We start from the raw sequence: 23,412 nt of genomic DNA on the forward strand, positions 1-23,412 counted from the left end.
TGGCACTGTTTAGGGGAGGGGGATCTGTTGATGGCACTGTTTAGGGGAGGGGGATCTGTGAATGGCACTGTTTAGGGGAGGGGGATCTGTGGATGGCACTGTTTAAGGGATGGGGATCTGTGGATGGCACTGTTTAGGGGAGGGGGATCTGTGGATGGCACTGTTTAGGGGAGGGGGATCTGTAGATGGCACTGTTTAGGGGAGGGGGATCTGTGGATGGCACTGTTTAGGGGAGGGGGGATCTGTAGATGGCACTGTTTAGGGGAGGGGGATCTGTGGATGGCACTGTTTAGGGGAGGGGGATCTGTAGATGGCACTGTTTAGGGGATGGGGATTTGTGGATGGCACTGTTTAGGGGAGGGGGATCTGTGGATGGCACATAGGAAGGGGTGTGGTTTAGAGAGAAAGGGGTTTGGCCTTGACAGGAAGGGGTGGGTCAAATTTATATTAGGGGGGTGCCCGAGTTTAGTCTTGCGTAGGGCAGCACAAAACCAAGATACACCACTGCACTGACCACGTCGCTGCTGCTGCCGCTCCTGCCGCGCTGCCGGCCGCGCTGGAGGACTGGAGGGAGTAGTGAGCACTTGGCACTCACTTACGTGCTCCCTCCCCGCTCCGCCTCCTGGCTCGGCCGCTCCACTGCTCTGGTCTCTGCTCAGTCGCTTGCCTGACTGGGTGGGAGCTCTGGAAGGGGTGGTGGGAGGCCGGATAGATATGTGGGGGGGGGCCCATAAAATTATTTTTGCTATGGGGCCCATGCATGTCTAGCTACGCCCCTGCAAGACAGCATTGTTTGTGGCAGACAATAGATGTCTAACCCCCCCTCCCCCCCGCCTCTATTCAAGCTTGGCTTCTCAATTTTTACGTAGATGGCCTCCTTCACACCTCGTTTGTACCAATCGGCCTCCTTATTCAAAATACGTACTTGACTGTCTTCAAAGGTGTTACCTGTTTCTTTTAGATGTAAGTACACGGCTGAATCTTGACCAGAGGTTTTGGCTCTTCTATGCTGAGCCATACGCTGATGTAGTTGTTGTTTTGTTTCCCCGATATACAGTTCTGAGCATTCCTCATTGCACTGTACTGCGTACACAATGTTGTCCATCTTGTGTTTAGGCGTTGGGTCTTTTGGGTGAACCAGTTGTTGCCTCAGTGTGTTGCTGGGTTTAAAGCAGACAGGGATGTGATGTTTATTAAAGATTCTTTTGAGTTTATCAGACACCCCAGCTACATATGGGATAACCATATTCTTGCGTCTGTCAGGCTTCTCGCCCTCACTGGTAGTCTTGGTGCTCTTTCTTCTCCTTCCTTCTGTTTTGACAAAGGCCCAATCTGGATACCCACAAGATTTAAGTGCCCCTCTGAGGTGTTTGAATTCCTTCGCCTTGGCCTCTGTGCTGGTGGTGATTTTCTCTGCCCTGTGGTGTAGAGTCTGGATGACTCCCAATTTGTGGTCTAGAGAATGGTGGGAATCAAATAGCAAGTACTGGTCTTGACACCTTTTTCTGGGAGGTCATTATAACCTACTGACTCCAATTAGGATAATGGAATCAACACTAGAGTTGAGTGGACACCTGGATGTTCGGGTTTGGCAGGTTCGGCCGAACTTGAAAAAAAAGTTCGGGTTCGGGACCCGAACTTGACCTGAACTTGACTCCGAACCCGAACCCCATTGAAGTCAAAGGGAATCCAAACTTTTGGGCACTAAAATGGCTCTAAAATAGTCCTGGGAAGGGCTAGAGGGCTGCAAAAGGCATAAAGAGCATGGCAACTGTTCTGCAAACAAATATGGATAGGGAAATACTTAAAATAACATAACATACAGAAAAATTTAAAATAACAATCTGGATCTAGGAGTAGGAGGTTGAGGAGGCGGTGGATGGGTGGATGTGGGTTGATATGGCGGTGTAGGTGGAAGCGGCGGTGAAGGAGGAATAGGTAGCCAACACTGATTTGGGTTATTTTTAATTTTTAAGTTGGGGACATATAACAAAATAAAACAAAGAATAAGTGCACTTGAGTACAAGAATGGATGGTTGAGGCTGGTATAAATGTCTATTCTACACAAGGTACGGACAAGTCCTGTGGGATCCATGCCTGGTTCATTTTAATAAACGTAAGCTTGTCCACATTGGCTGCGGCCTGTGATAATGCTCTCTGCCATGCTAAACCCATGTTCATACTATACACTGGCTGCAGGGCAGGTCAGCACCTCCAAGGCTGACAAAGCTTTTCCACATTTTGGCCATGTTAGCATGTAACCCTGCCTTCTCAGGTGCTGGTGGTGCCCCAGCTGCGTTGGCGACCTCTTCCTCCTCCTCTGCCTTTCGCCTTGTGATTCCATTGTGCCCCCGCTGTCAGGTGGGAATGCTATCATCAGCGTGAGCTTGTAGTCGCGCATCTTCCGATCAGTAACAGATATTTTCACTAAATATAGTTCCCTGTCAGCAATGCAGAGCAGGGGTTCATTCGCGGCAAAAGGGGGTTCATGTCACCCAGCAATAGAACAGAGGATTTTGAGAGATTTAGGCCCCTGTCACCCAGGCACAGCAGGGGTTTGTATGCGCCCAAAAATTTAAAATGTCACCCGACAATTGAAAATAAGATTTTTTTCAATTTAGGGCACTAAAATTGGCACTTTTTAAAATTTAAATGGCTCTAAAATAGTCCTTGAAAAGGCTGTAGGGAATGTAAATGGCAGTAAAATGTGCTTAAGAGCATGGCAACTGCTCTGCAAAATATTGGGACAAATAAAAAAAAAAGAAAACGAAGAATCATTGCACTTGACTTGAGTACAAGAATGTATGTTTCATGGTGGTATAAATGTCTATTCTACACAAGGTACAGACAGGTCTTGTGGGATCCAAGCCTGGTTCATTTTAATGAACGTGAGCTTGTCCACGTTGGCTGTGGACAGGTGGCTGGGTCTGTCTGTAATGACGCCTCCTGCCGTGCTAAATACACGTTCAGAGGGTACACTGGCTGCAGGGCAGGCCAGCACCTCTAAGGCATACAGGGCAAGCTCTGGCCATGTGGACAATTTGTAGACCCAGAAGTTGAATGGGGCAGAACCATCAGTCAGTACGTGTAGTCGTGTGCACAGGTACTGTTCCACCATGTTGTTCAAATGCTGCCTCCTGCTAACATGCTCCATATCAGCAGTTGGGGCCGGTTGTTGCGGCGAGGTGACAAAGCTTTTCCACATGTTGGCCATGCTAACCCTGCCTTCTGAGGTGCTGACGCTGAAACAGCTGCGTTTTTCGACCTCTTCCTCCTCCCCTGCCTTCGCCTTGTGCTTCCACTTGCCCACCGGCGTCAGTCAGGAATGCTCGCAGGAGCGCGTCTACCAGCGTGTGCCTGTATTCGCGGATCTTCCGATCACGCTCCAGTGAGGGAATTAAGGACGGCACATTGTCTTTGTAACGGGGATCCAGCAGGGTGGCCACCCAGTAGTCATCACACGTTAAAATGTGGGCAACTCTGCAGTTGTTGCACAGGCACTGCAGCATGTAGTCGCACATGTGTGCCAGGCTGCCCAGAGGTAAGGACAAGCTTTCCTCTGTGGGAGGCGTATCGTCTGCAGTCCTCCGTATCCCCCCAGCCACGCAAAAGTGATGGGCCCGAGCTGCGCTGGATACCACCCCGCTATGAACATGCTTCACCCCCATCCTCCTCCTCATCCTCGTCCTCCAGAAGTGGGCCCTGACTGTACCTGGCCTCTGCTGTTGCAAAAATCCTCTTTCTGAGACACTTCTAAAAGACTGGCCTGAAAGTGTTAGAGATGACCCCTCTTCCTCCTCCTCGTCCTGGGCCACATCCTCTTCCGTCATCGCCCTAAGTGTTTTCTCAAGGAGACATAGAAGTGGTATTGTAACGCTGATAGCGGCATCATCGCCACTGGCCATGTTGGTGGAGTACTTGAAACAGCGCAACAGGGCACTCAGGTCTTGCATGGAGGCCCAGTCATTGGTGGTGAAGTGGTGCTGTTCCGCAGTGCGTCTCACTCGTGCGTGCTGCAGCTGAAACTCCACTATAGCATGCTGCTGCTCGCACAGTCTATCCAGCATGTGCAAGGTGGAGATCCACCTGGTGGACACGTCGCATATAAGGCGGTTAACGGCAAGGCCGAAGTTATGCTGTAGAGCAGACAGCCGAGCTGCGGCAGGATGAGAACGCCGGAAACGCTCACAGATGGCCCGCACTTTATGCAGCAGCTCTGACATGTCGGGGTAGTTGTGAATGAATTTCTGCACCACCAAATTCAGCACATGCGCCAGGCAAGGGATGTGCATCAAACCGGCTAGTCCCAGAGCTGCAAGGAGATTTCGCCCATTATCGCACACCACCAGGCCGGGCTTGAGGCCCACTGGCAGCAACCACTCGTTGGTCTGTTGTTCTATACCCCGCCACAACTCCTGCGCGGTGTGGGGCCTGTCCCCCAAACACATCAGTTTCAGAACGGCCTACTGACGTTTACTCCAGGCTGTGCTGAAGTTGGTGGCGAAGGTCTGGTGCTGACCGAATGAGGAGGTGGTAGAAGAGGAGGAGGAAGCCGAGTAGGAAGAGGAGGCAACAGGAGGCAAAGAATGATGACCTGCGATCCTTGGTGGTGGAAGGACGTGAGCCAAACATCTCTCTGCCTGGGGCCCAGACGCCACTACATTTACCCAGTGTGCAGTTAGGGAGATATAGCGTCCCTGGCCGTGCTTACTGGTCCACGTATCTGTGGTTAGGTGTACCTTGCCACAGATGGCGTTGCACAGTGCTCACTTGATTTTATCCGATACTTGGTTGTGCAGGGAGGGCACGGCTCTCCTGGAGAAGTAGCGGTGGCTGGGATAGAACGTACTGTGGGACAGCAAGCGACATGAGCTGTTTGAAGCTGTCCGTCTCCACCAGCCTGAATGACAGCATTTCAAAGGCCAGCAGATTAGAAATGCTGGCATTCAGGGCCAGGGATCGAGGGTGGCTAGGTGGGAATTCACACTTTCTATCAAAGGTTTGTGAGATGGAGAGCTGAACACTTCCATGTGACATGGTGGAGATGCTTGATGACGGAGGTGGTGTTGTTGGTGGCACATCCTCTGTTTGCTGGGCGGCAGGTGCCAAGGTTCCTCCAGAGGCGGAGGAAGAGACTGAGGCAGCAGCAGAAGAGGGAGCAGGAGGGGCCTGAGCCCTTTCTTGGTAAGGTGCTTACTCCACTGCAGCCCGTGTCTCGCATGTAGATGCCTAGTCATGCAGGTTGTGCTAAGGTTCAGAACGTTAATGCCTCGCTTCAGGCTCTGATGGCACAGCGTGCAAACCACTTGGGTCTTGTCGTCAGCACATTGTGTGAAGAAGTGCCCTGCCAAGGAACTCCTTGAAGCTGCCTTTGGTGTGCTCGGTCCCTGTGGACAGTGGCTAGTAGCAGGCAAACTGTTTTGGCGACAGCTGCTCTGCTTTTGAACCCTGCTCCCGCTTTTGCTACGCTGTTGGCTCAGTCTCACCACTGCCTCTTCCTCCAAACTCTGAAAGTCAGTGGTACGACCTCATCTGCATCGTCTTACACCCAGTCTTCCTCCCTGACCTCCTTTTCGGTCTGCACACTACAGAAAGACGCAGCAGTTGGCACCTGTGTTTCGTCATCATCAGAGACGTGCTGAGGTGGTATTCCCATGTCCTCATCAGGAAACAGAAGTGGTTGTGCGTCAGTGCATTCTACCCCTGGGGAAGGGCTAGGTGGATGCCCTTGGGAAACCCTGCCAGCAGAGTCTTCATACAGCATAAGAGACTGCTGCATGACTTGAGGCTCAGACAGGTTCCCCCGATATGCACGGGGGTGATGTGACAGACTGATGGGCATGGGTTTCAGGTGCCACCTGTGCGCTTTCTGCAGAAGACTGGTGTCACCACCAGACATCTGAGAAGCTCTGACAGATGCCTTTCAGAACCTCCTCATTGAGCTTCCTTTTGTTTTGCTTTCATTTTCTCATCTCGTTAGTCTCTCTCAGCTGTCATGTAGTTGCACTGATTGCATCCCTTTAAATCCCTTCCCAGACTGCTTCACTTTGCGGTTTATATTCCTTCCTGGAGTGTGTGCATGCTGATCCTACTTCTGAGTCTTCTACAGATAAGTTTTGTTCATTCATTTGTGTTTTTCTGTTTGCTGGATCCCAGGTGACCCTGACTCCCTCCGTATCAAGTGTAGGGAGCCGGTGGCCGTGTCCCCTCACTATTATAGGGTGTTCAGGTGTTATACAGTCGAGGTACGAGGATATGCGATCATCTACCATTCGGATTTTCGCATAGGATGAGCAGTCAGGGAGAGAGCCAGGTCTGATGCAGGGCTCTCCCTTTTGTTCCTTAGTTTTGGATCCAGTGAGTCGGATATTCATTTTGTGTCTTCTAGTTTTCGGTACACCTTTAGTGACATTATAAACCACCCAAAACCATCTCAAGCATGGATCCGGTTTCACTTTTGACTGAACGCTTGCATTGGAGGTAGCAGATCTCCGTAAGACTCTTTCTCAGTTTCAGGTGACCGGTTCAGCTTGCGTTCATGGAGTTTGTTCTGAGCCTAAGACCTCGCTTCCGGATACGTTCTCTGGGGGTAGTGAGAATTTTGATTGTTTTAGAGAGGCTTGCAAACTCCATTTTCGCCTACTTCCCCATTCCTCTGGTGATGAGGAGCAGAGGGTGGGGATCATCATCTCACTGCTCAGGGATAACGCTCAGTCCTGGGCCTTTCTGCTGCCGGTGGGGGCACGGCCCCTCTGTTCAGTGGATGATTTTTTTTTAGCCCTGGGTCAGATATATGATGATCCAGATCGTATTGCTCTGGCTAGACTACGTCTTTTATGCCAGGGTAAACAGTCCACAGAGATATACTGTTCAGAATTTCGGAGATGGGCAGCTGATACTGGTTGGAATGATGCTGCACTCTCAAGTCAATTTTGCCATGGTCTTTCAGAGGGATTGAAAGATGCATTTGCCCTTCATGAGAGACCTACCTCCTTGGACTCTGCCATGTCTCGGGCCGTTCGTATTGACAGGCGTCTTAGAGAGAGAGGAGAGATCACTCCTTCCTGTCATACTCAGTCCAAGGACAGTGTGGCGGTCTCATTCAGTGCACAGGGGTCTCAGTCGCTCTCAATCCCTTCTGAGCAGGGGCCCATGCAGCTGGGTTTGCTTGCCTATGACAATAGAGGATTCAGCTCTCATAGGAAGGTTTGTTTCTGTTGTGGAGGTATAAATCATTTGGCAAATGTTTGTCCCTCTAGGAGATTCAGGCAGTTTTTTTAGAGTAATAAAGAAACAAAAAGAAAAAATCCTCTAAAAACGTTCCATCTGTTACTATTGGCAAGGTTAATGCGGAAATTGAAGGTTTTCTGTTTGCTTGTAGTTCCCGTTTTGTCCTACCTGCCAGGGTGGCACTAGAGAGCAAGAACATTTTTTGTGAGATTTTTGTAGATAGTGGAGCAGCTGTCAATCTTATTGATAATCAATTTGCTATAACTCATGGTTTCCAGGTATGCACTTTGAGAAAGGATATACCTGTTTTTGCTATTGATTCCGTTCCACTTTCTCTGAAATCGTTAAAGGGTATAGTTTACAATGTCCATTTGATTGTGAATGATACTCATGTTGAGGATGTGTCATGTTTCGTCTTAAGCGGGTTGCCTACTCCTCTAGTGTTGTGGCTACCCTGGCTCACTAAACATAACCCCACCATTGATTGGCAAGCGAGGCAAATAAATGGTTGGAGTGACTTTTGCAGAGAGAATTGCCTCACGACATCTGTTTCTGAGGTTTCTACTAAGACTGTACCATCTTTTCTCTCTGAATTTTCGGATGTATTTTCTGAGAGTGGTGTTCAGGACTTGCCCCCTCACAGGGAGTACGATTGCCCTATTAATCTCACCCCAGGCGCCAAGCTGCCTAAATCTCGTTTATACAATCTCTCCCAACCTGAAAGGGTCGCTATGCATGCTTTTATCTCTGAGAGTCTGAGAAAGGGACACATACGACCCTCAAAGTCACCTGTTGCCGCTGTTTTTTTCTTTGTAGTTCTTTAAGACCATGTCTGGATTTCAGGGAGCTGAACAGTATCACAATTCGTGACTCTTATCCGCTTTCTCTGATCCCAGACCTGTTTAACCAGATTGTTGGGGCTAAAGTTTTTTCCAAGTTGGATCTAAGAGGGGCATACAACCTGGTCAGGGTCAGAGAAGGAGACGAATGGAAGACGGCCTTCAATACCCCTGAGGGCCATTTTGAGAATTTGGTTATGCCTTTTGGTTTGATGAATGCTCCAGCCGTCTTTCAGCATTTTGTGATCAGCATTTTATATTCTTTAATAGGGAAATTTTTACTAGTGTATCTAGATGACATTTTGATTTTTTCTCCTGATTTCAAAACTCATAAGGACCACCTACGTCAGGTCTTGCTCATCCTGCGGGAGAATAAATTGTACGCTAAACTGGAAAAATGTGTGTTTGCGGTTCCAGAAATCCAAATTCTGGGGTTTCTTCTCTCCGCTTCTGGTTTTCGCATGGACCCCGAGAAGGTCCGCGCTGTGCTTGAGTGGGAGCTTCCTGAGAATCAGAAGGCGCTGATGCGTTTTTTGGGGTTTTGCCAATTATTACAGGAAGTTTATTTTGAATTATTCCTCTGTTGTTAAACCACTCACTGATATGACTAGAAAGGGGGTAGATTTTTCCTCCTGGTCGGTAGAGGCGCGTAAGGCCTTTTCTAGTATCAAGGAGAGTTTTGCTTCCGCTTCCATCTTGGTACAACCTGATATTTCTCTGTCCTTTATAGTTGAGGTGGACGCTTCTGAGGTGGGTGTGGGTGCGGTCTTGTCTCAGGGTTCCTCTCCTGCCAAATGGCGACCGTGTGCCTTTTTCTCGAAGAAACTCTCCTCCGCAGAGAGAAATTACGATGTGGGAGATAGGGAGTTGTTGGCCATCAAGTTAGCTTTTGAGGAATGGCGCCATTGGCTAGAGAGAGCCAGACACCCTATTACCGTGTTTACTGATCATAAGAATCTGGCCTACTTGGAGTCAGCCAAGCATCTGAACCCGAGACAGGCCAGATGGTCTTTGTTCTTTTCAAGGTTTAATTTTGTTGTCACGTTCGGCCCTGGGGTTAAGAATGTGAAGGCAGATGCCCTGTCACGTTGTTTTCCGGGAGGTGGGAATTTTGAAGACCCGGGTCCCATTTTGGCTGAAGGTGTGGTGGCCTCTGCTCTTTATCCTGAATTGGAGGCAGAGGTTCAGGTAGCCCAGTAAGAGGCTCCTGATCTTTGTCCTCCTGGGAGGTTGTTTGTGCCTCTCGCTTTAAGACGGGTTCAAGAGCCACAGTGGATCTTATCGCTCGGAGATTCTGGTGGCCGGCGCTTCGTAAGTCGGTTGAGGGTTTTGTGGCAGCCTGCGAGACTTGCGCTCGTGCCAAAGTCCCTGATTCACGGCCATCAGGTCCTCTCCTTCCGTTACCCATTCCTTCCCCGTCCTTGGACTTCATTACAGAGCTGCCTCGTTCCTCGGGGAAGACTGTGATACTGGTGGTGGTGGACCGTTTTAGCAAAATGGTGCATTTCATTCCTTTTCCTGGCTTGCCCAATGCTAAGACGCTGGTGCAGGCATTTATTGATCACATTGTCAAATTGCATGGTATTCCTTCAGATTCTGGAAGGCTTTCTGTTCTCACTTGGGGTTCGGTTGTCATTCTCTTCTGCTTTCCATCCGCAGTCGAATGGCCAGACAGAGCGCATCAATCAGAATCTAGAGACATATCTGCGCTGATTTGTGGCTGAGAATCAGGAGGATTGGTGTTCTTTTTTGTCCCTTGCTGAGTTTGCTTTAAATAACCGTCGTCAGGAGTCCTCTGATAAGTCACCATTTTTTGGTGCATATGGGTTTCATCCGCAGTTTGGGACATTCTCTGGAGAGGGGTCTTCTGGTTTACCTGATGAGGAAAGATTCTCCTCGTCTTTGTCATCTATTTAGCAAAAGATTCAGGATAATCTAAAGAGCATGAGTGAGAGATATAATCATGTGGCGGATAAGAGACGTGTGCCTGGTCTGGACCTGAATGTTGGTGATCTGGTGTGGTTGTCTACTAAGAATATCAAATTGAAGGTTCCCTCCTGGAAGTTGGGTCCTAGGTTTATTGGGCCTTACAAAATCTTGTCCGTCATCAATCCTTTTGCCTACCGTCTTGATCTTCCTCAGACTTGGAAGATCGATAATGTTTTTCATAAGTCCTTATTAAAACCTTATGTCCAACCCATTGTACCCTCGTCTTTGCCTCCTCCTCCGATTGTGGTTGATGGTAATCTTGAATTTCAGGTCTCTAGGATTGTGGATTCTCGTGTTGTCCGCGGTTCTCTCCAGTACCTCGTTCATTGGGAGGGTTATGGTCCTGAGGAGAGGATGTGGGTCCCAGTGACTGACATTAAGGCCACTCGTCTCATCAGGGCTTTCCATAGGTCCCATCCTGAGAAGGTGGGCTCTGAGTGTCCGGAGTCCACTCGTAGAAGGAGGGGTACTGTCACCACCAGACATCTGAGAAGCTCTGACAGACGTTCTTCAGAACCTCCTCCTTAAGGTTCCTTTTGTTTTGCTTTCGTTTTCTCATCTCGTTAGCCTCTCTCAGCTGTCATGTAGTTGCACTGATTGCATCCCTTTAAATCCCTTCCCATACTGCATCACTTTGCGGTTTATACAATTTCCTGGAGTGTGTGCATGCTGGATGCTACTACTGAGTCTTCTACAGATAAGTTTTGTTCATTCATTTGTGTTTTCCCGTTTGCTGGATCCCAGGTGACCCTGACTCCCTCCGTATCAAGTGTAGGGAGCCGGTGGTCATGTCCCCTCACTATTATAGGGTGTTCATGTGTTATACAGTCGAGGAACGAGGATATGCGATTATCTACTATTGAGATTTTTGCATAGGCTGAGAAGTTAGGGAGAGAGCCAGGTCTGTTGCAGGGCTCTCCCTTTGGTCCCTAAGTTTTGGATCCAGTCAGTCGGATCTTCATTTTGTGTCTTCTAGTTTTCGGTACACCTTCCGTGACAATTAAGGTGCTTTGTCTTGCCAGCATCTTGTCAGTGCCTGCCACTGGCTGCTCCCCCCAGACACCGGATGTTTTCATCCGTGTACAGGGAGAAGCAGCAGCGGCGGTGCAGGGACCAGGAGCGGCGCGAGGAGCGGGGTAAGTAGATTACCAGTGAGGGGCCGGCACATGGGGGGGCTGATGGAGAACTTGGATAACCCCTTTCATTTGGAAAATAATACAAAAAGATCAGTGCAAAAATGGCTTAAGTAGGATCCCTTATGCTAAAGATAGACTATCAATTTTAAAATCCTGGAGAATCCCTTTAATCTTTTTGTGCCTTACACTACTTATAGTATTAGACCATTTACAGTATTAATCACTGAACACCACTTTCCAGAGATGGAGCAAATGTCAAACTGTAACTTCTAAACCAACAGATCTTAACTGAAAAATTAAAGTCAAATGCTTTAGCAGAGTTCAAAAATGCTATATCCAATTGTTCAACCGTTATATAGGTATCTTTAAAGAGGACCTTTCACTACAATAAAAAAATCTAAACTAACTATACAGACATGTAGAGCGGCGCCCAGGGATCTCCCTGCACTTACTATTATCCCTGGGCGCCGTTCCGTTCTCCCGGTATAGGCTCCGGTATCTTCATATGTTCGGCTCAACTGGGTGGAGCCTGCCGGCGTCTACTTCTCCCAGGCTGTAGCGCTGGCCAATCGCAGCGCTCAGCTCATACCCTAAGGGTTTTCTTTTTTCTCTCAGGCTATGAGCTGAGCGCTGCGATTGGCCAGCGCTCCAGCCTGGGAGAAGGAGACGCCGGCAGGCTCCACCCAGTTGAGCCGAACATATGAAGATACCGGAGCCTATACCGGGATAACGGAGCGGCGCCCAGGGATAATAGTAAGTGCAGGAAGATCCCTGGGCGCCGCTCTCCATGTCTGTATAGTTAGTTTAGATTTTTTATTGTAGTGAAAGGTCCTCTTTAAAGTGAAACTTTCCTCCATCCACATAATTCATGTGGAGAAGACAAATTATAACTATTAGGGGCTCTAGAAGTCATGAGTTAGGCAGACCCATATTTTGCTATAATAACTGGGTCCTCATATGGCAGTACCAGGTGAACTTTCCTTATGCTGGCCCTGCTAGGCAGTGAATATATCAACTTTCAACTCGAAAAGTTGTGATAGTTTAAAATAATAGGTATTCATTGGCAAAGGAAATATTACTAGAAAAAGATTGTTATGGGATCCTGTTTCTGTGATTTGGATATGTTACAGTTAAGTCACAGTGTGAGATCTTCATTGGAAACACTGATTAAAGCTTATTACATAGACTGATTAAAGTTGAGCTTCTTTATGACAAGTGGATTCATTTGTACTTCATTATCTGCTAAGAAGGTTTTCTGCCATGATGCTCAAGGACCTGGTGACTATGGCTTACTGATGGCACAAAAGATTAATTAAGTATTACTGCATTTTTACAACTTTACAATCTACCTGTTTCCATTTTTGAAAAGCAGAGCTGATTAGAGGGTAACTTTGTTTTATAATCATCCCTGATTTTGTTAAGCGTTTGTGTGTAGTTAGAAACAAACTGTATGTGTTTAGTAGTTCTTTGTATAGATGTACTATGTACTTATGTTATGTGACAGCTTGGAGAATGTCTACAGAGATGGACTTCATATGATGTAGCTGAATTCTGAGAATGGAAGATTTCTACAGCGAGGTCCTCCTATGAGGAATATTAATTATGTTGTCTGTGAATAGAAATTATAACTTTACTTGCTGTTTGTATTGTTGTTTTTCGTCTTACTTTCTGCATATCAGTATACAGAATAAAGAGGCATCCTATATGCTATATTATTGAGTTGATTATATCATTACGCCTGTAAAAATATGGATGAAAATAGGGCAAACTAGTTCATATGATGCAACAACAATACCAAATATATGCATGATTATCAGGGATCTACCTTGCTTGATTTTCTCTTTTTGATTTGTGTTTTGTTAAATTATCCTATTGTGTTTCAATATATATACATATGGAGGGGGGGGGGGATTTTTTATCATGAGCAATTTTTTAACTCAGATTTGCTTGAGTCTGTATAACTATTATTTTCAGCAATTTTTTATCAAACATCACACATTGTTTGATATGTTTGGTGCCTCTTTAAATGTAGGTGGATATGTGTAAATAAATACTATGGTTACTGTCCAGAACTGCAACCAGTAAACTCAGAAAGAGCTAACAATCTTCTTAAGATTTCAACAGAGTGTTTGAAAGCTAAAGCTGCCCATAGGTTCTTCACCAGAGCCTGCTGCAAGGCCAGATGACTTGACTGCTAGTGACCTAGGTTACATCTGCAGTGTAAGATAGCAGAAAACTGGTGCATGCTCAACAGAAGCAGACACACCATAATGACCAGGTTGCAAGGAGTGTTAGACAAGCAGGATCAGAATAAAGAGACACAGGTATAGTCCAAACAGCAGATGAAGGGGTAACCCAGAAACTAGCCACAGTCAGAATACTAAAAGGATCCGTAGACACCAGTTTAGCAGATAAGAGGTTAATCCAGAAAAATCCCACGGTCAATACTCAGAAAGAAAATTGAGCAAGTCTAGAGAGCAATTGAGGTACAAACTGAGCCAGGGCACATACAGTATATGCAATCATGAGCAGCTGGCAATGACTGAGTGCCTATTTTAAATTCCCTGGCTAGCTTTGGAATTGGATGTGCCAGGAATCTAACCTCACTGATAGGTCAACCAGATTGACTGATCGGTATGACTAAGCTCCCAGCAAAGCCATGCACAAAATTCTGGCTGAGTAAATTCTTGACAAGATATTACTCCATTTTTCATTAACATAGGTAATCACACCGATTTCTCAAACTGAATTGAGTAGTGTAATATCTTAAGCCCTATTCTTTAACTTTTTGAAGACACAATTCTGGATTACAGCGCTTGACAATTCCCCCCATCGTGCCATAGTATATGTTGCCTCTAAGATCATTTAACTAGTAAGCAGGGTAGTTTGTGACCTGGGTGCTGCTCCATCTAAGCTCAACAATACAGAAGAGCATGAAATAAATATTGGTATACAATTACCCAGCTGCAAAGCAACATCCCATCCAGGCAAAAAGTATTAATCCACATCCAACATACTATTACATCATCAGCGGGTTAAACTGAATGGAAAAGCACCATATTTTTGCAGCATTATAATGGGGCAGGCTGAGGAACTGATCCCATGCCATTTTCAACGGATGTCAATTGTATTATAAAGCTGACATTCTGTTGCAATGGCTGAACCATTGGCCATTTAAACATTTAGATGGCACGGCCCATAGCAACAAACACATCAGAGGGAAGTGGGTTCCCTCTGCACTCTAACAACAGGGTCCCCATGGTCACCATGGCAACTTGAGTCCTAACAATGGGCTCTGGGTTTTCTATGGATGGAAGTAGTAAGTAGTGATGAGCAGCATAGGCAATATTCGTTTTAACGATATTTTAAAAAAAAATTGGCCTAATATCCGCCATAAATTTGCAAATTCTAGAATTCATGATCTCCAGTCATTATTTTCTTGATTGCGAAAAATCGGCAATTTAATATGCACGTATTGCACGTGCAATACAGACGTGGCTCACTTTTGCTACATTTTTTCAAGCTGCTAGAAATTTCATGAGACTGGAGAAAATTAATTGTCAGCAACTTTCATGACTGTGAGGAAGAACTCCTGATCACTGTAAGTAATTTTACATTACAGCACTGTTTTTGATTACATTTCGCATGCATGGCACCACTCGAACAAACTCCCCAACCACGACCACGGCTGCCGGAACACCCATGGCCACTCATGATCATAAAAAAAATATTTACAGCAAAAAAATATATACAAAGAAAATAAAGTGGGACTTTGAGATGACTTTATTGGGTTTGGGACAATGGGGCAAAAATCTGATAAAATAGAGATTCAGAAAAACAAACAGCAAATTACTTTTTTTTTTCAAAGACAAAAGACAAATACACTAATCCTTATCACAGCACAGTAATTCCTATCATAGCACACTAAACCCTATCACAGCACAGTAATCCCTATCACAGCACAGAAAAACAAACATCAAATTACTTTTTTTTTCAAAGACAAAAGACAAAGACACTAATACCTATCACAGCACAGTAATTCCTATCACACTACATAACATCCTGCACTGAAACCTATCAGCTACACTATATCACTATCTAACCTACACTGACTATCTCCCACTAACTATCTGTATTATATATATGAGCTAACTAACTATCTAATGTAATTGAATAAGGATCCAGATGACTCAGCAAAGCACAGAGTACAGCAATGTCACTGCTCTCTCTCTCTCATAACTGCAAAAAACAGCAGAAAGTGGCTGCTGTGGAGTTTCTTATATAGTAAGGGGTAGGCAACTTTCCTATTGGTTACTAGGGATGTTGCTAAGCTCAGACAAAAATATTGCAGCCTTTAATTGGCCCACAAGCAAGAAGCATTTGCGATTTTTGCAATAAAAAAATTGCGACTAGAATAATTGCGATCAACACTAGTAGGAAGTCTATTAGGTTCTTCCAATGCCAGGGTCTAATAGGCGCACTATTAGTATAATACTAACAGGTAAAATGTATTCCCATATGTGAGTAGTGTGATGTATTTTACCTGCAATTAGAACGATGAATGGAATATATATATACACATTATATATATATATATATATATATATATATATATACACACATATACAGTGGATATAAAAAGTCTACACATCACTGTTAAAATGTCAGGTTTTTGTGCTGTAAAAAAATGAGACAAAGATAAATCATTTCAGAATTTTTTCCACCTTTAAAGTGTCCTATAAACTGTACCACTCAATTGAAAAACAAACTGAAATCTTTTAGGTGGAGGGAAGAAAACAAAAACAAAAAAACTAAAATAATATGGTTGCTTAAGTGTGCACATCCTCTTAAAACTGGGGATGTACAGAACAGACCAAAAGTTTGGACACACCTTCTCATTCAAAGAGTTTTCTTTATTTTCATGACTATGAAAATTGTAGATTCACACTGAAGGCATCAAAACTATGAATTAACACATGTGGAATTATATACATAACAAAAAAGTGTGAAACAACTGAAAATATGTCATATTCTAGGTTCTTCAAAGTAGCCACCTTTTGCTTTGATAACTGCTTTGCACACTCTTGGCATTCTCTTGATGAGCTTCAAGAGGTAGTCACCTGAAATGGTTTTCACTTCACAGGTGTGCCCTGTCAGGTTAAATAAGTGGGATTTCTTGCCTTATAAATGGGGTTGGGACCATCAGTTGCGTTGTGGAGAAGTCAGGTGGATACACAGCTGATAGTCCTACTGAATAGACTGTTAGAATTTGTATTATGGCAAGAAAAAAGCAGCTAAGTAAAGAAAAACCAGTTGCCATCATTACTTTAGTTTTGATGCCTTCAGTGTGAATCTACAATTTTCATAGTCATGAAAATAAAGAAAACTCTTTGAATGAGAAGGTGTGTCCAACCTTTTGGTCTGTACTGTAGCTGTGTTCAGAATTAAGCAATGACATTCAAAATCATGTTAAATAGGAGTCAGCATACACCTGCCATAATTTAAAGTGCCTCTGATTAACGCCAAATAAAGTTCAGCTGCTCTAGTCGCATCCCCCAGCAAAAGCCATGGTCCACAGAGAGCTTCCAAAGCATCAGAGGGATCTCATTGTTAAAAGGTATCAGTCAGGAGAAGGGTACAAAAGAATTTCCAAGGCATTAGATATACCATGGAACACAGTGAAGACAGTCATCATTAAGTGGAGAAAATATGGCACAACAGTGACATTACCAAGAACTAGACGTCCCTCCAAAATTGATGAAAAGACGAGAAGAAAACTGGTCTGGGAGGCTACCAAGAGGCCTACAGCAACATTAAATGAGCTGCAGGAATATCTGGCAACTACTGGCTGTGTGGTACATGTGACAAAAATCTCCCATATTCTTCATATGTCTGGGCTATGGGGTAGAGTGGCAAGACAAAAGCCTTTTCTTACCAAGAAAAACATCCAAGCCAGGCTACATTTTGCAAAAACACATCTGAAGTCTGCCAAAAGCATGTGGGAAAAGGTGTTATGGTCTGAATGAAACCAAGGTTGAACTTTTTCGCCATAATTCCAAAAGATATGTTTGGCGCAAAAACAACACTGCACATCAGCAAAAGAACACCATACCCACAGTGAAGCATGGTGGTGGCAGCATCATGCTTTGGGCTGGTTTTTCTTCAGCTGGAACTGGGGCCTTAGTTAAGCTAGAGGGAATTATGAACAGTTCCAAATACCAGTCAATATTGGCATAAAACCATCAGGCTTCTGCTAAAAAGCTGAACATGAAGAGGAACTTCATCTTTCAGACTGTCAAAGACCCAAAGCATACATCCAAATCAACAAAGAAATGGCTTCACCAGAAGAAGATTAAAGTTTTGGAATGGCCCAGCCAGAGCCCAGAACTGAATCTGATTGAAAATCTGTGGGGAGATCTGAAGAGGGCTGTGCACAGGAGATGCCCTTGCAATCTGACAGATTTGGAGTGTTTATGCAAAGAAGAGTGGGCAAATCTTGCCAAGTCAAAATGTGCTATGCTGATAGACTCATACCCAAAAAGACTGAGTGCTGTAATAAAATCAAAAGGTGCTTCAACAAAGTATTAGTTTAAAGGTATGCACACTTATGCAACCATATTATTTTATTTTTATATTTTGTTCTTCCTCCAGCTAAAAGATTTAAGTTTGTTTTTCAATTGAGTTGCACAGTTTATAGGTCACATTAAAGGTGGAAAAAGTTCTGAAATGATTTATCTTTGTCTCATTTTTTTACATCACAGAAACCTGACATTTTAACAGGGGTGTGTAGACTTTTTATACCCACTGTATGTAATGAAGTAAAAAAATAAAATCAACGTTTCCCCTAAAAATATAGTACACCTAATTGGGATTGCAGCATCTGCAATTACCTGATATATAACACTATATTAATATTATTATTACATATCCTTCACAGTGAATGGCATAAAACAAAAAAGAAAACTATGCTGGAATAAAAAAATATGCAGCAAGTTTCTGGTCACCTCCCAAAACATTTATGAAAAGCAATTAATAAGTCACATGGTACCAGTAAAAACTATGTGTAATCCCACAAAAAGAAAATCTTGAAGCCTTGATGGAAAAATAAAAATGTTATGGGTATTGAGAACATAGGGAGACAAAGAAACTATAGATTTTTTATTAAAACAAGGAGATTTTTTGTTGCAAAAGTATTAAAACCTAAACAACTATATACTGTATATTTGGTAACACCAAAGTGGACCCCCTAGAAAGCACTGACAAATACCAATTTTATGCCCACCTTACTGCCCAAAAAGTTAAATAAAAAATTATCAAAAGTCTTTACATAACTCAGTCATAAAAATAATAATAAAAAGTTATAGCTCTTACAAAATCATCCAAAATCAAAGTTTCAAAATCGAAATGGTGTTCCTTACCTTTAGGGCCCTGCTGTGAATCAAAACAGGTGTTTATGACCACGTAAAGGGTAGAAGAAACTGTGGTGCTTTTACACTGAATAACCCTTATGAGAATAAAAAATAAAATGGGCTAAACAGCATACTACTAGGAAGAAATGTAATTTTTCATTCTCATGGTCCAATGTTAACATAGTCCATGAAACACCTGGGTGTCAAAACTAATACTACACACCATATTGAATTCCTTGAAGGGTTTAGTTACTGAAAATTAGGTCATTTCTTGGGACTTTCAACTGTACTGGCACCTAAGGGCAAATGGTGGCAAAAAAAAAACCGTGAACTTCAAAAGCGAAAATAGCACTCTTCTGAGCCCTGCCATTTACCAAGAGTGTTGTTTACAACCACATGTCAGATAGTGCCATTTTCGGGAGAAATGAAATAAATTTAGTAGTGTTGATCAAGCACCAAAGAGCTTGGGTGCTCTGGCCGAACACATCGGGATGCTCGGGTGCTCTACCGAGCACCCGAGTATAATAGAAGTCAATGGGAGAACCTGAGCATTAAACCAGGCACCCAATGCTCTGAAGAGGGGAGGGTGCCTGGTTCAAAGGAAAGGTCAAAAATGTATGGAAACACCACAGAAATGGTTCGGGAACAGCATGGGGATGATGTCTGGATCCATCTTGGACTGCTAGGTCGCTGCTGGGAACGATGTTGTCCGAGTAGTATGCCACTTTTACAGACTAACAATGATATGCACAAAACCAAAGATAAAATGGATTTTGGAGGAAAAATTGTTAGGAAACAATATTTCCTGTATATTTACTTGCATATTGTGACGGTAGTAGAAAATATCCCCGTCAAGCATTCCCTTCTTACCATGAAAGAAAATCACCCAATATTCCACTAGTAGGAATATCCCTAGAATCGCCGAGTAATCCACACATGAGTCAAAACTTATTGCTGGAAACACGAGACTAACTTCACTGGCACACAGAACTCACAATTTATGCAGCATAAAACTCCTCCTCTGGGCCCGGCTAGATAATTGAGTTTTAACAATACACACAGCTCAATTGTCTGCTGGCCAGAACATTTACAACTTTTAACACTTTTCAGAAAAGTACTTTCCATCCCACATACAAACATAATTTCAACCTCCCTGTTCGGTACACGAATACATTCATTCTTGACATTTGGAACCGAACAATATAGACCTTAAAATAGCAGGGAGAGAATTAAACTGAAGCATATAGGCAATTGCATCAAAGTCCTTCACAATGGCCCCCCCTTTTTCTCCCTGCTCCGGCAACTCGGTTGGACCTTTCCTGGTCCAGTAGGGTTGACGGGTTCAGAGCTTTTAGTCCGAGGTTAAATCCGTTTGGCGTGAAAATCCATCGGCATTCCCGTTTTGCTTGCCTGGGCGATAATGAATCGTAAAGTCATAGGGCTGTAAGGCCAAGCTTCAGCGTAGCAAACGGGCGTTGTCCCCTGAAACCCGTTAAGCCACACCAAGGGGTTGTGATCGGTGATGAGAGTGAACGCCCAGCCATAAAGGTAAGGTGTGAGCTTTTTGAGTGCCCACACCAAGGCCAAACACTCTTTTTCAATGGTGGCATAGCTGACCTCCCTTGGCAACAGCTTCCGACTCAGGTATGCCACCGGGTGCTCACCTCCATCCTCCCCGATCTGGCTCAGTACTGCCCCCAGTCCAAACATTAAAGCGTCTGTGTGGACAATAAATCTTTTGTTAGGATCTGGGGTAACCAACACCGGAGCATTAACCAGAGCAGTCTTTAGTGCTTGGAAAGCCACCTCGCATTCCGGGGACCACAGGACTTGTCGGGGTAGCTTCTTTTTGGTCAAGTTGGTCAGGGGTTTGGCCAGGGCGCTATAGTCAGGTACAAAGCGTCTGTAATAGCCGGCTGTGCCTAAGAATGCCATGACTTGTGTCTTGGTGTGGGGAGTAGGCCAATTGGCAACAGCCTCGATCTTAGCCGGCTCCGGCCGTTGCTTACCACATCCTACTCGGTGGCCCAAATATTGTACCTCCGCCATACCCAAGTGACATTTGTCGGGTTTCAGGGTCAGCCCGGCCCCCCTGATCCTATCTAATACTACCCCTATGTGCTCTAGGTGCGCTTCCCAGGTATCGCTGTGGATGGCGATGTCATCCAGGTAAGCGCATGCAAAGCTCTGGAGACCCCCAAGTAACTGATCCACCATCCGTTGGAAGGTGGCCAGGGGCGTTCTTCATCCCGAACAGCATAACCCGAAATTGGTATAGGCCGAACGGGGTGATGAAGGCCGACTTGGGTATGGCATCTTCTGCTAGGGGAATCTGCCAATATCCCTTGCATAGGTCTATTGTGGTCAGATACTTCCCTGCAGAGATACGGTCAAGCAGCTCGTCCATCCGTGGCATCGGATAGGCGTCCGTAACTGTCTTGTCGTTGAGGCGCCGGTAATCTACACAGAAGCGGGTCGTCCCATCCTTCTTTGGAACTAAGACTACCGGCGAGGCCCAAGGACTTTCTGAGGGCTCGATTACGCCTAGCCGAAGCATCTCATCTATTTCCTTCTGCATCCCTTCCCGGACTGCTTTGGGGATACGGTAAGGGGGCTGTCTCAGGGGTGCCTGTCCTGGAGTCTCTACCTTGTGTATGGCTAGGAGTGTGTAGCCAGGCTCCTGAGAGAATGTGGCCTGTTTTGTTTCTAGTAAGCGGACAGCTTGAGCCTGCTCTTGTGGCTCCAGCTGTTCACCTAGCTGGACTTTCTTTATCTGGGTCATCCCTTCGTTACTGCCCAATAGGTTGGGAAGGGGTAGGGTCTCTATGTCTTCTCCTGCTGGTGCACAGATAGCGGCTACCTCCTCTGCCCGTTCCTGATAGGCCTTGAGCATGTTGATGTGAAAGGTTCGTTTCACATCTTCATCCTCGCAGCTGGCTATCGTGTAGGTCGTGTCGCATATCTGTCCTATAACTTTATAGGGGCCCTGCCAGGCAGCCTGGATCTTGTCTGTTCGGACCGTTCTTAATACCATGACCTTTTGGCCTATCTGAAAGCTCCGGTGCCTAGCCCGTCGGTCATACCATACCTTCTGGCGCTGCCGGGCCGCCCGGAGGTTCTCTCGCACTGTCTGGGCTAATTCCTCCATGCGGTCCCTCAGCTCCAGGACATAAGGTACAACCGGGGTCCCCTCAATCTCGGTCTGCCCCTCCCAGTGATCCTTGATGAGATCTAAGGGCCCCCTCACCCGCCTCCCATAGAGAAGTTCGAAGGGTGAGAATCCGGTCGATTCCTGCGGCACCTCTCGGTAGGCAAAGAGAAGGTGTGGCAGGAATCGCTCCCAATCCTTGTATGCCCCTGTGAACGACTTCAACATTTGCTTTAGCGTTCCGTTGAAGCGCTCGCACAGGCCGTTAGTCTGGGGATGGTATGGGGAGCTAGTCAGGGATTTAACTCCACAGGTTTTCCATATCTGCTGGGTTACCTCGGCCGTGAATTGGGTACCTTGGTCGGACAGAACCTCCTTGGGAAAGCCTACTTGGGAAAATACTTTAACTAGGGCCTCTGCTACGGTCTCAGCCTGTATGTTAGAGAGAGCTACCGCTTCGGGGTAACGGGTGGCGTAGTCTACTATGGTGAGTATATACCGCTTGCCGGAACGGCTAGGTTGGGCCAGGGGCCCTATAATGTCCACGGCTACCCTTGTGAACGGTTCTTCAATAATGGGCATGGAAACTAGTTTAGCCTTTGGGTGGTCTCCCTTTTTACCTATACGTTGGCATACCTCGCACGTTTGACAATACGCCCTGACGTCGTCGGATACCCCAGGCCAGAAGAAGTTCTGGGTTACCCGAAACCCTGTCTTGCGTATTCCCAAATGGCCTGCCAAGGGTACGTCGTGCCCAATCCTCAATAACTCCTGCCGGTATTTCCGGGGAACTACCAGCTGGCGTTTTTTCTTAGGCCCTGGTGCATTACCCCGGGTATCGGTGAGCCTGTACAAGCGGCCGTTCTCCCAGATAAATTGCTCCTTCTCTAATCCCCCTTGGCCCCTCCTGGCTTTCTCTCGATACTTTCTGACAATGGTGTTTCCTGTTGTCCGTAATAACAGATTGTACCATGAGGGCTTCGTAGAGGGTGCCCAATGGTTCTTCCTGACCCAGTTCCTGGGGATCCCAAGCAGAGTCTACACAATGGGCTGCTGCTGGGGGGCGGTACCCAGGTCGAGACCAATTTGACCTGGTGTTGTTGTCCATGGGGCAATTCTGCTTGTAGTGACCCAGCTGTTTGCACCGGAAGCAGCGTTGTTCATTGCCCTCCTGGCGGGGATAGCGAGGGCTAGATGTCACCGGTCTGTTAGGAGGTTGGTATCTAGCGGCGGGTGGGTATGAGGGCACCGTTGGTCGTGGAGGTTGTACCCGTGGTGTGACCGGGTTAGTCTTGCGAGTATCCGCATATTCATCCGCCAACTTAGCGGCCTCTGGTAGAATCATGGGCCGGCGATCTCTCACCCAGTCTTTGACATCCGTCTGGATGTGATCGTAAAATTGTTCCAGGAGCATTAGTTGCAAAATGTCCTCTGCGGTGGTGGCCTGGCTGCTGTTGACCCAGTTAGAGGCCGACAGGAATAACTGGCATGCCCATTCCACGTAAGAGTCTTTCGTGGTTTTGCGTGAGTCCCTGAATTTTTGTCGGTAGGACTCCGGGGTTACTGCATAACGAGCCAGGAGCACTTCTTTAACCCTGGCGTAGCTATGGATCTCCTGCTCTGGCACGGTCCGGAAAGCATCAGAAGCTTTGCCTGACAGT

The sequence above is a fragment of the Bufo gargarizans genome, chromosome 2 (genome assembly GCF_014858855.1).
Source record: "Bufo gargarizans isolate SCDJY-AF-19 chromosome 2, ASM1485885v1, whole genome shotgun sequence".
NCBI classification, from domain to species: domain Eukaryota; kingdom Metazoa; phylum Chordata; class Amphibia; order Anura; family Bufonidae; genus Bufo; species Bufo gargarizans.